The sequence below is a fragment of the Schistocerca serialis genome, chromosome 8 (genome assembly GCF_023864345.2).
Source record: "Schistocerca serialis cubense isolate TAMUIC-IGC-003099 chromosome 8, iqSchSeri2.2, whole genome shotgun sequence".
NCBI classification, from domain to species: domain Eukaryota; kingdom Metazoa; phylum Arthropoda; class Insecta; order Orthoptera; family Acrididae; genus Schistocerca; species Schistocerca serialis.
This window is the reverse complement of record NC_064645.1, coordinates 25,197,047-25,214,056: the sequence shown is the minus strand read 5'-3', so window position 1 is coordinate 25,214,056 and position 17,010 is coordinate 25,197,047.

The following is a 17,010-nucleotide window of genomic DNA, read 5'->3' as shown; positions in this document are numbered from 1 at the left end:
CATCGGAATTATATTCAAAAGGCACAATGCCGACTTAAGTACAAGAGGACTGACACTCTCACTTTCTATGATTTGAACCTCTCCTGTGAGTCCAGTTTTAGATTCCGATGATTCACTTCAGGTTTACTGTATCCCTTAGACCTTCTAATTGACGATGAAACACAGAGTTTGCATCCGAATTTAATACAAAAGGTACAATGCCGACTGAAGTACAAGAGCACTGACACTCTAACTTTCTATGATTTCAACCTCTCCTGTGAGTCCAGTTTTAGATTCCGATGCTCCACTTTGGGTTTACTGTATACCTTGCACCTTCTGATTGACGATGAAACTCAGAAATTGCATCGGAATTTAATACAAAAGGCACAATGCCGACTTAAGTAAAAGAGGACAGACCGTCTAACTTTCTATGATTTGAACCTCTCCTGTGAGTCCAGTTTTAGATTCTGATGCTTCACTTCAGGTTTACTGTATCCCTTGGACCTTCTTATTGACGATGAAACACAGAAATTGCATCCGAATTTAATACAAAAATCACAATGGCGACTTAAGTACAAGAGGACTGACACTCTCACTTTCTATGATTTGAACCTCTCCTGTGAGTCCAGTTTTAGATTCCGATGCTTCACTTCAGGTTTACTGTATCCCTTGGACCTTCTTATTGATGATGAAACACAGAAATTGCATCCGAATTTAATACAAATGGCACAATGTCGACTTAAGTACAAGAGGACTGACACTCTCACTTTCTATGATTTGAACCTCTCCTGTGAGTCCAGTTTTGGATTCCGATGCTTCACTTCAGGTTTACTGTATACCTTGGACCTTCTTATTGACGATGAAACACAGAAATTGCATCCGAATTTAATACAAATGGCACAATGTCGACTTAAGTACAAGAGGACTGACACTCTAACTTTCTATGATTTGAACCTCTCCTGTGAGGTCAGATTTAGATTCCGATGCTTCACTTCAGGTTTACTGTATATCTTGGACCTTCTTATAGACGATGAAACACCGAAATTGCATCCGAATTTAATACAAATGGCACAATGCCGACTTAAGTACAAGAGGACTGACACTCTTACTTTCTATGATTTGAACCTCTCCTGTGAGTCCAGTTTTAGATTCCGATGCTTCACTTCAGGTTGACTGTATCCCTTGGACCTTCTTATTGACGATGAAAAACAGAGTTTGCATCCGAATTTAATACAAAAGATTCAATGCCGACTTAAGTGCAAGAGGACCGACACTATAACATTCTATGGTTTGAACCTCTCCTGTCAGTCCAGTTTTAGATACCTTTGTTTCACTTCAGGTTACTGTATACCTTGGACCTTCTTATTGACGATGAAACACAGAAATTACATCCGAATTTAATACAAAAATCACAATGGCGCCTTAAGTACAAGAGGACTGACACTCTCACTTTCTATGATTTGAACATCTCGTGTGAGTTTAGTTTTAGATTCCGATGCTTCACTTCTGGTTTACTGTATCCCTTGGACCTTCTAATTGACGATGAAACACAGAAATTGCATCCGAATTTAATACAAATGGCACAATGTCGACTTAAGTACAAGAGGGCTGACACTCTCACTTTCTATGATTTGAACATCTCTTGTGAGTCCAGTTTTGGATTCCGATGCTTCATTTCAGGTTTACTGTATACCTTGCACTTTCTTATTGACGATGAAACACAGACATTGCATCCGAATTTAATACAAAAGGCACAATGCCGACTTAAGTACAAGAGGACACACATTCTAACTTTCTGTGATTTGAACCTCTCCTGTGAGTCCAGTTTTTGATTCCGATTCTTCACTTCAGGTTTACTGTACCCCTTGGACGTTCTTATTGACGATGAAACACAGAAATTGCATCCGAATGTAATACAAATGGCACAATACCGACTTGAGTACAAGAGGAGTGACACTCTAACTTTCTATGATTTGAACCTCTCCTGTGAGTCCAGTTCTAGATTCCGATGCTTCACTTCAGGTTTACTGTATACCTTGGGCCTTCTTATTGACGATGAAACACAGAAATTGCATCTGAATTTAATACAAAACTCACAATACCGACGTAAGTACAAGAGGAGTGACACTCTAACTTTCTATGATTTGAATCTCTCCTGTGAGTCCAGTTTTAGATTCCGATGCTTCACTTCAGGTTTACTGTATCCCTTGGACGTTCTTATAGACGATGAAACACCGAAATTGCATCCGAATTTTATACAAATGGCACAATGCCGACTTAAGTACAAGAGGACTAACACTCTCACTTTCTATGATTTGAACCTCTCCTGTAAGTCCAGTTTTAGATTCCGATGCTTCACTTCAGCTTTACTGTATACCTTGCACCTTCTTATTGACGATGAAACACAGAAATTGCATCGGAATTAAATTCAAAATGCTCAATGCCGACTTAAGTACTAGAGGACGGACACTCTCACTTTCTATGATTTGAACCTCTCCTGTTAGTCCAGTTTTAGATTCCGATGCTTCACTTCAGGTTTACTGTATCCCTTGGACCCTCTTATTGACGATGAAACACAGAAATTGCATACGAATTTAATACAAAAGGTACAATGCCGACTTAAGCGCAAGAGGACTGACACTCTAACTTTCTATGATTTGAACCTCTCCTTTGAGTCCAGTTTTAGATTCCGATGCTTCACTTCAGGTTACTGTATACCTTGGACCTTCTTATAGACGATGAAACACAGAAATTACATCCGAATTTTATACAAAAATCACAATGGCGACTTAAGTACAAGAGGACTGACACTCTCACTTTCTATGATTTGAACATCTCCTGTGAGTCCAGTTTTAGATTCCGATGCTTCACTTCAGGTTTACTGTATCCCTTGGACCTTCTTATAGACGATGAAACACAGAAATTGCACCGTAATTCAATTCAAAAGGCACAATGCAGACTTAAGTACAAGAGGACTGACACTCTAACTTTCTATGATTTGAACCTCTCCAGTGAGTCCAGTTTTAGATTCCGATGAATCACTTCAGGTTTACTGTTTCACTTGGTCCTTCTTATTGACGATGAAACACAGAGTTTGCATCCGAATTTAATACAAAATGCACAATGCCGACTTAAGTACAAGAGGACTGACACTCTAACTGTCAATGATCTGAACCTCACCAGTGAGTCCAGTTTTAGATTCCGATGCTTCACTTCAGGTTTACTGTATCCCTTGGACCTTCTTATTGACGATGAAACACAGAAATTGCATCCGAATTTAATACAAAAGGCACAATGGCGACTTAAGTACAAGGGGACTGACACTCTCACCTTCTATGATTTGAACCTATCCTGTGAGTCCAGTTTTAGATTCCGATGCTTCACTTCAGGTTTACTGTATCCCTTGGACCTTCTTATTGACAATGAAACACAGAAATTGCATCCGAATTTAATACAAATGGCACAATGCCGACTTAAGTACAAGAGCACTGACACTCTCACTTTCCCTGATTCGAACTTCTCCTGTGAGGTCAGATTTAGATTCCGATGCTTCACTTCAGGTTTACTGTATACCTTGAACCTTCTTATTGACGATGAAAAACAGAAATTGCATCGGAATTAAATTCAAAAGGCACAATTCCGACTTAAGTACAAGAGGACTGACACTCTCACTTTCTATGATTTGAACCTCTCCTGTGAGTCCAGTTTTAGATTCCGATGCTTCACTTCAGGTTTACTGTATCCCTTGGACCTTCTAATTGACGATGAAACACAGAGTTTGCATCCGAATTTAATACAAAAGGTTGAATGCCGACTTAAGTACAAGAGGACTGACACTCTAACTTTCTATGATTTGAACCTCTCCTGTGAGTCCAGTTTTAGATTCCGATGCTTCACTTCAGGTTTACTGTATCCCTTGGACCTTCGTATTGACGATGAAACACATAAATTGCATCCGAATTTAATACAAAAATCACCATGGCGACTTAAGTACAAGAGGACTGACACTCTCACTTTCTATGATTTGAACATCTCCTGTGAGTCCAGTTTTAGATTCCGATGCTTCACTTCAGGTTTACTGTATCCCTTGGACCCTCTTATTGACGATAAAACATAGAAATTGCATCGGAATTAAATTCAAACCGTACAATGCCGACTTAAGTAAAAGAGGACTGACACTCTCACTTTCTATGATTTGAAACTCTGCTGTGAGTCCAGTATTAGAATCCGACGCTTCACTTCAGGTTTACTGTATCCCTTGGACCTTCTTATTGACGATGAAACACAGAAATTGCATCGGAATAAAATTCAAAAGGCACAATGCCGAATTAAGTACAAGAGGACTGACACTCTAACTATCTATGATTTGAACCACTCATTTGAGTCCAGTTTTAGATTCCGATGCTTCACTTCAGGTTTACTGTATCCCTTGGACATTTGTATTGACGGTGAAACACAGAGTTTGCACCCGAATTTAATACAAAAGGCACAATGCCGACATAAGTACTAGAGGACTGACACTCTAACTTTCTATGATTTGAACCTCTCCCGTGAGTCCAGTTTTAGATTCCGATGCTTCACTTCAGGTTTACTGTATCCCTTGGACCTTCTTATTGACGATGAAACACAGAAATTGCATCCGAATTTAATACAAAACTCACAATACCGACGTAAGTACAAGAGGAGTGACACTCTATCTTTCTATGATTTGAATCTCTCCTGTGAGTCCAGTTTTAGATTCCGATGCTTCACTTCAGGTTTACTGTATCCCTTGGACGTTCTTATAGACGATGAAACACAGAAATTGCATCGGAATTAAATTCAAAAGGCCCAATTCCGACTTAAGTACAAGAGGACTGACACTCTCACTTTCTATGATTTAAACCTCTCCTGTGAGTCCAGTTTTAGATTCCGATGCTTCACTTCAGGTTTACTGTATCCCTTGGACATTCTAATTGACGATGAAACACAGAGTTTGCATCCAAATTTAATACAAAAGGTTGAATGCCGACTTTAGTACAAGAGGACTGACACTCTAACTTTCTATGAATTGAACCTCTCCTGTGAGTCCAGTTTTAGATTCCGATGCTTCACTTCAGGTTTACTGTATCCATTGGACCTTCGTATTGACGATGAAACACAGAAATTGCATCCGAATTTAATACAAATATCACAATGGCGACTTAAGTACAAGAGGACTGTCACTCTCACTTTCTATGATTTGAACATCTCCTGTGAGTCCAGTTTTAGATTCCGATGCTTCACTTCAGGTTTACTGTATCCCTTGGACCTTCTAATTGACGATGAAACACAGAAATTGCATCGGAATTAAATTCAAAAGGCACAATGCCGACTTAAGTACAAAAGGACTGACACTCTAACTTTCTATGATTTGAACCACTCATTTGAGTCCAGTTTTAGATTCTGATGCTTCACTTCAGGTTTACTGTATCCCATGGACTTTTGTATTGACGATGAAACACAGAGTTTGCACCTGAATTTAATACAAAAAGCACAATGCCGGCTTAAGTACTAGAGGACTGACACTCTAACTTTCTATGATTTGAACCTCTCCCGTGAGTCCAGTTTTAGATTCCGATGCTTCCCTTCAGGTTTACTGTATCCCTTGGACCTTCTTATTGACGATGAAACACAGAAATTGCATCCGAAATGAATACAAAAGTCACAATGGTGACGTAAGTACAAGAGGACTGACACTGTCACTTTCTATGATTTGAACCTCTCCTGTGAGTCCAGTTTTAGATTCCGATGCTTCACCTCAGGTTTACTGTATCTCTTGGACCTTCTTATTGACGATGAAACACAGAAATTGCATCCGAATTCAATACAAATTTCACAATGCCGACTTAAGTACAAGAGTACTGACACTCTCTCTTTCTATGATTCGAACCTCGCCTGTGAGGTCAGATTTAGATTCCGATGCTTCACTTCAGGTTTACTGTATCCCTTGGACCTTCTTGTTGACGATAAAACACAGAAATCGCATCCGAAATTAATACAATTAGCACAATGCCGTCTTAAGTAAAAGAGGACTGACGCTCTAACATTCTGTGATTTGAACCTCTCCTGCGAGTCCAGTTTTAGATTCCGATGCTTCACTTAAGGTTTACTGTATCCCTTGGACCTTCTTATTGACGATGAAAGACACAAATTGCATCCGAATTTAATACAATAGGCACAATGCCGACTTAAGTACAAGAGGACTTACATTCTAACTTTCTATGATTTGAACCTCTCCTGTGAGTCCAGTTTTAGATTCCGATGCTTCACTTCAGGTTTACTGTAACCCTTGGATTTTCTTATTGACGATGAAACACAGAATATGCATCCGAATTTAAAACAAATGGCACAATACCGACTTGAGTACAAGAGGAGTGACACTCTAACTTTCTATGATTTGAAACTCTCCTGTGAGTCCAGTTTTAGATTCCGATGCTTCACTTCAGGTTTACTGTATACCTTGCACTTTCTAATAGACGATGAAACAGAGAAATTGCATCCGAATTTAATACAAAAGGCACAATGCCGACTTAAGTACAAGAGGACACACATTCTAACTTTCTATGATTTGAGTCTCTCCTGTGAGTCCAGTTTTAGATTCCGAATCTTCACTTCAGGTTTACTGTACACCTTGGACTTTCTTATTGACGATGAAACACAGAAATTGCATCCGAATATAATACAAATGGCACAATACCGACTTGAGTACAAGAGGAGTGACACTCTAACTTTCTATGATTTGAACCTCTCCTGTGAGTCCAGTTTTAGATTCCGATGCTTCACTTCAGGTTTACTGTATACCTTGGGCCTTCTTATTGACGATGAAACACAGAAATTGCATCCGAATTTAATACAAAACTGACAATACCGACGTAAGTACAAGAGGAGTGACACTCTAACTTTCTATGATTTGAATCTCTCCTGTGAGTCCAGTTTTAGATTCCGATGCTTCACTTCAGGTTTACTGTATCCCTTGGACCCTCTTATTGACGATGAAACACAGAAATTGCATACGAATTTAATACAAAAGGTACAATGCCGACTTAAGTGCAAGAGGACTGACGCTCTAACTTTCTATGATTTGAACCTCTCCTGTGAGTCCAGTTTTAGATTCCGATGCTTCACTTCATGATACTGTATACCTTGGACCTTCTTATTGACGATGAAACACAGAAATTACATCCGAATTTTATACAAAAATCACAATGGCGACTTAAGTACAAGAGGACTGACACTCTCACTTTCTATGATTTGAACATCTCCTGTGAGTCCAGTTTTAGATTCCGATGCTTCACTTCAGGTTTACTGTATCCCTTGGACCCTCTTATTGACGATGAAACACAGAAATTGCATACGAATTTAATACAAAAAGTACAATGCCGACTTAAGTACAAGAGGACTGACACTCTAACATTCTAAGATTTGAACCTCTCCAGTGAGTCCAGTTTTAGATTCCGATGCTTCACTTCAGGTTTACTGTTTCACTTGGTCCTTCTTATTGACGATGAAACACAGAGTTTGCATCCGAATTTAATACAAAATACACATTGCCGACTTAAGAACAAGAGGACTGACACTCTAACTGTCAATGATCTGAACCTCACCAGTGAGTCCAGTTTTAGATTCCGATGCTTCACTTCAGGTTTACTGTATCCCTTGGACCTTCTTATTGACGATGAAACACAGAAATTGCATCCGAATTTAATACAAAAGGCACAATGGCGACTTAAGTACAAGGGGACTGACACTCTCACTTTCTGTGATTTGAACCTCTCCTGTGAGTCCAGTTTTAGATTCCGATGCTTCACTTCAGGTTTACTGTATCCCTTGGACCTTCTAATTGACGATGAAACACAGAGTTTTCATCCGAATTAAATACAAAAGGTTGAATGCCGACTTAAGTACAAGAGGACTGACACTCTAACTTTCTATGATTTGAACCTCTCCTGTGAGTCCAGTTTTAGATTCCGATGCTTCACTTCAGGTTTACTGTATCCCTTGGACCTTCGTATTGACGATGAAACACAGAAATTGCATCCGAATTTAATACAAAAATCACAATGGCGACTTAAGTACAAGAGGACTGACACTCTCACTTTCTATGATTTGAACATCTGCTGTGAGTCCAGTTTTAGATTCCGATGCTTCACTTCAGGTTTACTGTATCCCTTGGACCTTGTTTTTGACGATGAAACATAGAAATTGCATCCGATTTAAATTCAAACCGTACAATGCCGACTTAAGTAAAAGAGGACTGACACTCTCACTTTCTATGATTTGAAACTCTGCTGTGAGTCCAGTATTAGATTCCGACGCTTCACTTCAGGTTTACAGTATCCCTTGGACCTTCTTATTGACGATGAAACACAGAAATTGCATCGGAATTAAATTCAAAAGGCACAATGCCGACTTAAGTACAAGAGGACTGACACTCTAACTATCTATGATTTGAACCACTCATTTGAGTCCTGTTTTAGATTCCGATGCTTCACATCAGGTTTACTGTATCCCTTGGACATTTGTATTGACGATGAAACACAGAGTTTGCACCCGAATTTAATACAAAAGGCACAATGCCGACATAAGTACTAGAGGACTGACACTCTAACTTTCTATGATTTGAACCTCTCCCGAGAGTCCAGTTTTAGATTCCGATGCTTCACTTCAGGTTTACTGTATCCCTTGGACCTTCTTATTGACGATGAAACACAGAAATTGCATCCGAATTTAATACAAAACTCACAATACCGACGTAAGTACAAGAGGAGTGACACTCTATCTTTCTATGATTTGAATCTCTCCTGTGAGTCCAGTTTTAGATTCCGATGCTTCACTTCAGGTTTACTGTATCCCTTGGACGTTCTTAAAGACGATGAAACACAGAAATTGCATCGGAATTAAATTCATAAGGCACAATTCCAACTTAAGTACAAGAGGACTGACACTCTCACTTTTCTATGATTTGAACCTCTCCTGTGGGTCCAGTTTTAGATTCCGATGTTTCACGACAGGTTTACTGTATTCCTTGGACATTCTAATTGACTATGAAACACAGAGTTTGCATCCAAATTTAATACAAAAGGTTGAATGCCGACTTTAGTACAAGAGGACTGACACTCTAACTTTCTATGAATTGAACCTCTCCTGTGAGTCCAGTTTTAGATTCCGATGCTTCACTTCAAGTTTACTGTATCCATTGGACCTTCGTATTGACGATGAAACACAGAAATTGCATCCGAATTTAATACAAAAATCACAATGGCGACTTAAGTACAAGAGGACTGACACTCTCACTTTCTATGATTTGAACATCTCCTGTGAGTCCAGTTTTAGATTCCGATGCTTCACTTCAGGTTTACTGTATCCCTTGGACCTTCTTATTGACGATGAAACATAGAAATTGCATCGGAAATAAATTCAAACCGCACAATGCCGACTTAAGTAAAAGAGGACTGACACTCTCACTTTCAATGATTTGAAACTCTGCTGTGAGTCCAGTACTAGATTCTGATGCTTCACTTCAGGTTTACTGTATCCCTTTGACCTTCTAATTGACGATGAAACACAGAAATTGCATCGGAATTAAATTCAAAAGGCACGATGGCGACTTAAGTACAAAAGGACTGACACTCTACCTTTCTATGATTTGAACCACTCATTTGAGTCCAGTTTTAGATTCCGATGCTTCACTTCAGGTTTACTGTATCCCATGGACATTTGTATTGACGATGAAACACAGAAATTGCATCCGAAATTAATACAAAAGTCACAATGGTGACGTAAGTACAAGAGGACTGACACTCTCACTTTCTATGATTTGAACCTCTCCTGTGAGTCCAGTTTTAGATTCCGATGCTTCACCTCAGGTTTACTGTATCTCTTGGACCTTCTTATTGACGATGAAACACAGAAATTGCATCCTAATTTAATACAAATGGCACAATGCCGACTTAAGTACAAGAGGACTGACACTCTCACTTTCTATGATTCGAACCTCTCCTGTGAGGTCAGATTTAGATTCCGATGCCTCACTTCAGGTTTACTGTATCCCTTGGACCTTCTTGTTGACGATAAAACACAGAAATCGCATCCGAAATTAATACAAATAGCACAATGCCGTCTTAAGTAAAAGAGGACTGACGCTCTAACATTCTGTGATTTGAACCTCTCCTGCGAGTCCAGTTTTAGATTCCGATGCTTCACTTAAGGTTTACTGTATCCCTTGGACCTTCATTTTGACGATGAAAGACATAAATTGCATCCGATTTTAATACAATAGGCACAATGCCGACTTAAGTACAAGAGGACTTACATTCTAACTTTCTATGATTTGAACCTCTCCTGTGAGTCCAGTTTTAGATTCCGATGCTTCACTTCAGGTTTACTGTATCCCTTGGACGTTCTTATAGACGATGAAACACAGAAATTGCATCGGAATTAAATTCAAAAGGCACAATGCCGACCTAAGTAGAAGAGGACTAACACTCTCACTTTCTATGATATGAACCTCTCCTGTAAGTCCAGTTTTAGATTCCGATGCCTCACTTCATGTTTACTGTATACCTTGCACCTTCTTATTGACGATGAAACACAGAAATTGCATCGGAATTAAATTCAAAAGGCTCAATGCCGACTTAAGTACTAGAGGACTGACACTCCCACTTTCTATGATTTGAACCTCTCCTTTGAGTCCAGTTTTAGATTCCGATGCTTCACTTCAGGTTTACTGTATACCTTGGACCTACTAATTGACGATGAAACACAGAGATTGCATCCGAATTTAATACAAAAGGTACAATGCCGACTTAAGTGCAAGAGGACTGAAACTCTAACTTTCTATGATTTGAACCTCTCCTGTGAGTCCAGTTATAGATTCCTTTGCTTCACTTCAGGTTACTGTATACCTTTGACCTTCTTATTGACGATGACACACAAAAGCTACATCTGAATTTTATACAAAAATCACAATGGCGACTTAAGTACAAGACGACTGACACTCTCACTTGCTATGATTTGAACATCTCCTGTGAGTCCAGTTTTAGATTACGATGCTTCACTTCAGGTTTACTGTATCCCTTGGACCTTCTTATTGACGATGAAACACAGAAATTGCATCGGAACTAAATTATAAAGGCACAATTCCGACTTAAGTACAAGAGGACTGACACTCTCACTTTCTATGATTTGAAACTCTGCTGTGAGTCCAGTACTAGATTCTGATGCTTCACTTCAGGTTTACTGTATCCCTTTGACCTTCTAATTGACGATGAAACACAGAAATTGCATCGGAATTAAATTCAAAAGGCACAATGGCGACTTAAGTACAAAAGGACTGACACTCTAACTTTCTATGATTTGAACCACTCATTTGAGTCCAGTTTTAGATTCCGATGCTTCACTTCAGGTTTACTGTATCCCATGGACATTTGTATTGACGATGAAACACAGAAATTGCATCCGAAATTAATACAAAAGTCACAATGGTGACGTAAGTACAAGAGGACTGACACTCTCACTTTCTATGATTTGAACCTCTCCTGTGAGTCCAGTTTTAGATTCCGATGCTTCACCTCAGGTTTACTGTATCTCTTGGACCTTCTTATTGACGATGAAACACAGAAATTGCATCCTAATTTAATACAAATGGCACAATGCCGACTTAAGTACAAGAGGACTGACACTCTCACTTTCTATGATTCGAACCTCTCCTGTGAGGTCAGATTTAGATTCCGATGCCTCACTTCAGGTTTACTGTATCCCTTGGACCTTCTTGTTGACGATAAAACACAGAAATCGCATCCGAAATTAATACAAATAGCACAATGCCGTCTTAAGTAAAAGAGGACTGACGCTCTAACATTCTGTGATTTGAACCTCTCCTGCGAGTCCAGTTTTAGATTCCGATGCTTCACTTAAGGTTTACTGTATCCCTTGGACCTTCTTTTTGACGATGAAAGACATAAATTGCATCCGATTTTAATACAATAGGCACAATGCCGACTTAAGTACAAGAGGACTTACATTCTAACTTTCTATGATTTGAACCTCTCCTGTGAGTCCAGTTTTAGATTCCGATGTTTCACTTCAGGTTTACTGTATACCTTGGGCCTTCTTATTGACGATGAAACACAGAAATTGCATCCGAATTTAATACAAAACTCACAATACCGACTTATGTACAAGATGAGTGACACTGTAACTTTCTATGATTTGAATCACTCCTGTGAGTCCAGTTTTAGATTCCGATGCTTCACTTCAGGTTTACTGTATCCCTTGGACGTTCTTATAGACGATGAAACACAGAAATTGCATCGGAATTAAATTCAAAAGGCACAATGCCGACCTAAGTAGAAGAGGACTAACACTCTCACTTTCTATGATTTGAACCTCTCCTGTAAGTCCAGTTTTAGATTCCGATGCCTCACTTCATGTTTACTGTATACCTTGCACCTTCTTATTGACGATGAAACACAGAAATTGCATCGGAATTAAATTCAAAAGGCTCAATGCCGACTTAAGTACTAGAGGACTGACACTCCCACTTTCTATGATTTGAACCTCTCCTTTGAGTCCAGTTTTAGATTCCGATGCTTCACTTCAGGTTTACTGTATACCTTGGACCTACTAATTGACGATGAAACACAGAGATTGCATCCGAATTTAATACAAAAGGTACAATGCCGACTTAAGTGCAAGAGGACTGAAACTCTAACTTTCTATGATTTGAACCTCTCCTGTGAGACCAGTTATAGATTCCTTTGCTTCACTTCAGGTTACTGTATACCTTTGACCTTCTTATTGACGATGACACACAAAAGCTACATCTGAATTTTATACAAAAATCACAATGGCGACTTAAGTACAAGAGGACTGACACTCTCACTTGCTATGATTTGAACATCTCCTGTGAGTCCAGTTTTAGATTACGATGCTTCACTTCAGGTTTACTGTATCCCTTGGACCTTCTTATTGACGATGAAACACAGAAATTGCATCGGAATTAAATTCAAAACACACAATGCCGACTTAAGTAAAAGACTTAAGTAAAAGAAACTCTCAGTTTCCATGATTCGAACTTCTCCTGTGAGGAAAGATTTAGATTCCGATGCTTCACTTCAGGTTTACTGTATACCTTGAAACTTCTTATTGACGATGAAAAACAGAAATTGCATCGGAACTAAATTATAAAGGCACAATTCCGACTTAAGTACAAGAGGACTGACACTCTCACTTTCTATGATTTGAACCTCTCCTGTGAGTCCAGTTTTAGATTCCGATGCTTCACTTCAGGTTTACTGTACCCTTGGACCTTCTAATTGACGATGACACACAGAGTTTGCATCCGGTTTTAATACAAAAGGTACAATGCCGACTTAAGTACAAGAGGACTGACACTCTAACTTTCTATGATTTGAACCTCTCCTGTGAGTCCAGTTTTAAATTCCGATGTTTCACTTCTGGTTTACTGTATCCCTTGGACCTTCGTATTGATGATGAAACACAAAAATTGCATCCGAATTTAATACAAAAATCACAATGGCGACTTAAGTACAAGAGGACTGACACTCTCACTTTCAATGACTTGAACATCTCCTGTGAGTCGAGTTTTAGATTCCGATGCTTCACTTCAGGTTTACTGTATCCCTTGGACCTTCTTATTGACGATGAAACACAGAAATAGCATCGGAATTAAATTCAAAACACACAATGCCGACTTAAGTAAAAGAGGACTGACACTCTCACTTTCTTTGTTTTGAACCTCTCCTGTGAGTCCTGTTTTAGATTCCGATGTTTCACTTCAGGTTTACTGTATCCCTTGGACCTTCTTATTGACGATGAAACACAGAAATTGCATCGTAATTAAATTCAAAAGGCACAATGCCGACTTAAGTACAAGAGGACTGACACTCTAACTTTCTATGATTTGAACCACTCATTTGAGTCCAGTTTTAGATTCCGATGCTTCACTTCAGGTTTACTGTATCCCTTGGACATTTGTATTGACGATGAAACACAGAGTTTGCACCCGAATTTAATACAAAAGGCACAATGCCGACTTAAGTACTAGAGGACTGACACTCTAACTTTCTATGATTTGAACCTCTCCCGTGAGTCCAGTTTTAGATTCCGATGCTTCACTTCAGGTTTACTGTATCCCTTGGTCCTTCTTATTGACGCTGAAACACAGAAATTGCATCCGAAATTAATACAAAAGTCACAATGGCGACTTAAGTACAAGGGGACTGACACTCTCACTTTCTATGATTTGAACCTATCCAGTGAGTCCAGTTTTAGATTTCGATGCTTCACTTCAGGTTTACTGTATCCCTTGGACCTTCTTATTGACGATGAAACACAGAAATTGCATCCGAATTTAATACAAATGGCACAATGCCGACTTAAGTACAAGAGCACTGACACTCTCACTTTCCATGATTCGAACTTCTCCTGTGAGGTCAGATTTAGATTCCGATGCTTCACTTCAGGTTTACTGTATCCCTTGGACCTTCTTATTGACGATGAAACACAGAAATTGCATCCGAATTTAATACAAATGGCACAATGCCGACTTAAGTACAAGAGCACTGACACTCTCACTTTCCATGATTCGAACTTCTCCTGTGAGGTCAGATTTAGATTCCGATGCTTCACTTCAGGTTTACTGTATACCTTGAACCTTCTTATTGACGCTGAAAAACAGAATTTGCTTCGGAATTAAATTCAAAAGGCACAATTCCGACTTAAGTACAAGAGGACTGACACTCTCACTTTCTATGATTTGAACCTCTCCTGTGAGTCCAGTTTTAGATTCCGATGCTTCACTTCAGGTTTACTGTATCCCTTGGACCTTCTAATTGACGATGAAACACAGAGTTTGCATCCGAATTAAATACAAAAGGTTGAATGCCGACTTAAGTACAAGAGGACTGACACTCTATCTGTCTATGAATTGAACCTCTCCTGTGAGTCCAGTTTTGGATTCCGATGCTTCACTTCAGGTTTACTGTATCCCTTGGACCTTCGTATTGACGATGAAACACAGAAATTGCATCCGAATTTAATACAAAAATCACAATGGCGACTTAAGTACAAGAGGACTGACATTCTCACTTTCTATGATTTGAACATCTCCTGTGAGTCCAGTTTTAGATTCCGATGCTTCACTTCAGGTTTACTGTATCCCTTGGACCTTCTTATTGACGATGAAACATAGAAATTGCATCGGAATTAAATTCAAACCGCACAATGCCGACTTAAGTAAAAGAGGACTGACACTCTCACTCTCTATGATTTGAAACTCTGCTGTGAGTCCAGTATTAGATTCCGATGCTTCACTTCAGGTTTACTGTATCCCTTGGACCTTCTTATTGACGATGAAACACAGAGATTGCATCGGAATTAAATTCAAAAGGCACAATGCCGACTTAAAGACAAGAGGACTGACACTCTAACTTTCTATGATTTGAACCACTCATTTGAGTCCAGTTTTAGATTCCGATGCTTCACTTAAGGTTTGCTGTATCCCTTGGACATTTGCATTGACGATGAAACACAGAGTTTGCACCCGAATTTAATACAAAAGGCACAATGCCGACTTAAGTACTAGAGGACTGACACTCTAACTTTCTATGATTTGAACCTCTCCCGTGAGTCCAGTTTTAGATTCCGATGCTTCACTTCAGGTTTACTGTATCCCTTGGACCTTCTTATTGACGCTGAAACACAGAAATTGCATCCGAAATTAATACAAAAGTCACAATGGTGACGTAAGTACAAGAGGACTGACACTCTCACTTTCTATGATTTGAACCTCTCCTGTGAGTCCAGTTTTAGATTCCGATGCTTCACCTCGGGTTTACTGTATCTCTTGGACCTTCTTATTGACGATGAAACACAGAAATTGCATCCGAATTTCATACAAATGGCACAATGCCGACTTAAGTACAAGAGGACTGACACTCTCACTTTCAATGACTTGAACATCTCCTGTGAGTCGAGTTTTAGATTCCGATGCTTCACTTCAGGTTTACTGTATCCCTTGGACCTTCTTATTGACGATGAAACACAGAAATAGCATCGGAATTAAATTCAAAACACACAATGCCGACTTAAGTAAAAGAGGACTGACACTCTCACTTTCTTTGTTTTGAACCTCTCCTGTGAGTCCTGTTTTAGATTCCGATGTTTCACTTCAGGTTTACTGTATCCCTTGGACCTTCTTATTGACGATGAAACACAGAAATTGCATCGTAATTAAATTCAAAAGGCACAATGCCGACTTAAGTACAAGAGGACTGACACTCTAACTTTCTATGATTTGAACCTCTCCAGTGAGTCCAGTTTTAGATTCCGACGCTTCACTTCAGGTTTACTGTTACCCTTGGACCTTCTTATTGACGATGAAACACAGAGTTTGCATCCGAATTTAATACAAAAGGCACAATGACGACTTAAGTACAAGAGGACTGACACTCTAACTGTCTATGATTTGAACCTCTCCAGTGAGTCCAGTTTTAGATTCCGATGCTTCACTTCAGGTTTACTGTATCCCTTGGACCTTCTTATTGACGATGAAACACAGAGTTTGCATCCGAATTTAATACAAAAGGTTGAATGCCGACTTAAGTACAAGAGGACTGACACTCTATCTGTCTATGAATTGAACCTCTCCTGTGAGTCCAGTTTTGGATTCCGATGCTTCACTTCAGGTTTACTGTATCCCTTGGACCTTCGTATTGACGATGAAACACAGAAATTGCATCCGAATTTAATACAAAAATCACAATGGCGACTTAAGTACAAGAGGACTGACATTCTCACTTTCTATGATTTGAACATCTCCTGTGAGTCCAGTTTTAGATTCCGATGCTCCACTTTGGGTTTACTGTATACCTTGCACCTTCTGATTGACGATGAAACTCAGAAATTGCATCGGAATTTAATACAAAAGGCACAATGCCGACTTAAGTAAAAGAGGACAGACCGTCTAACTTTCTATGATTTGAACCT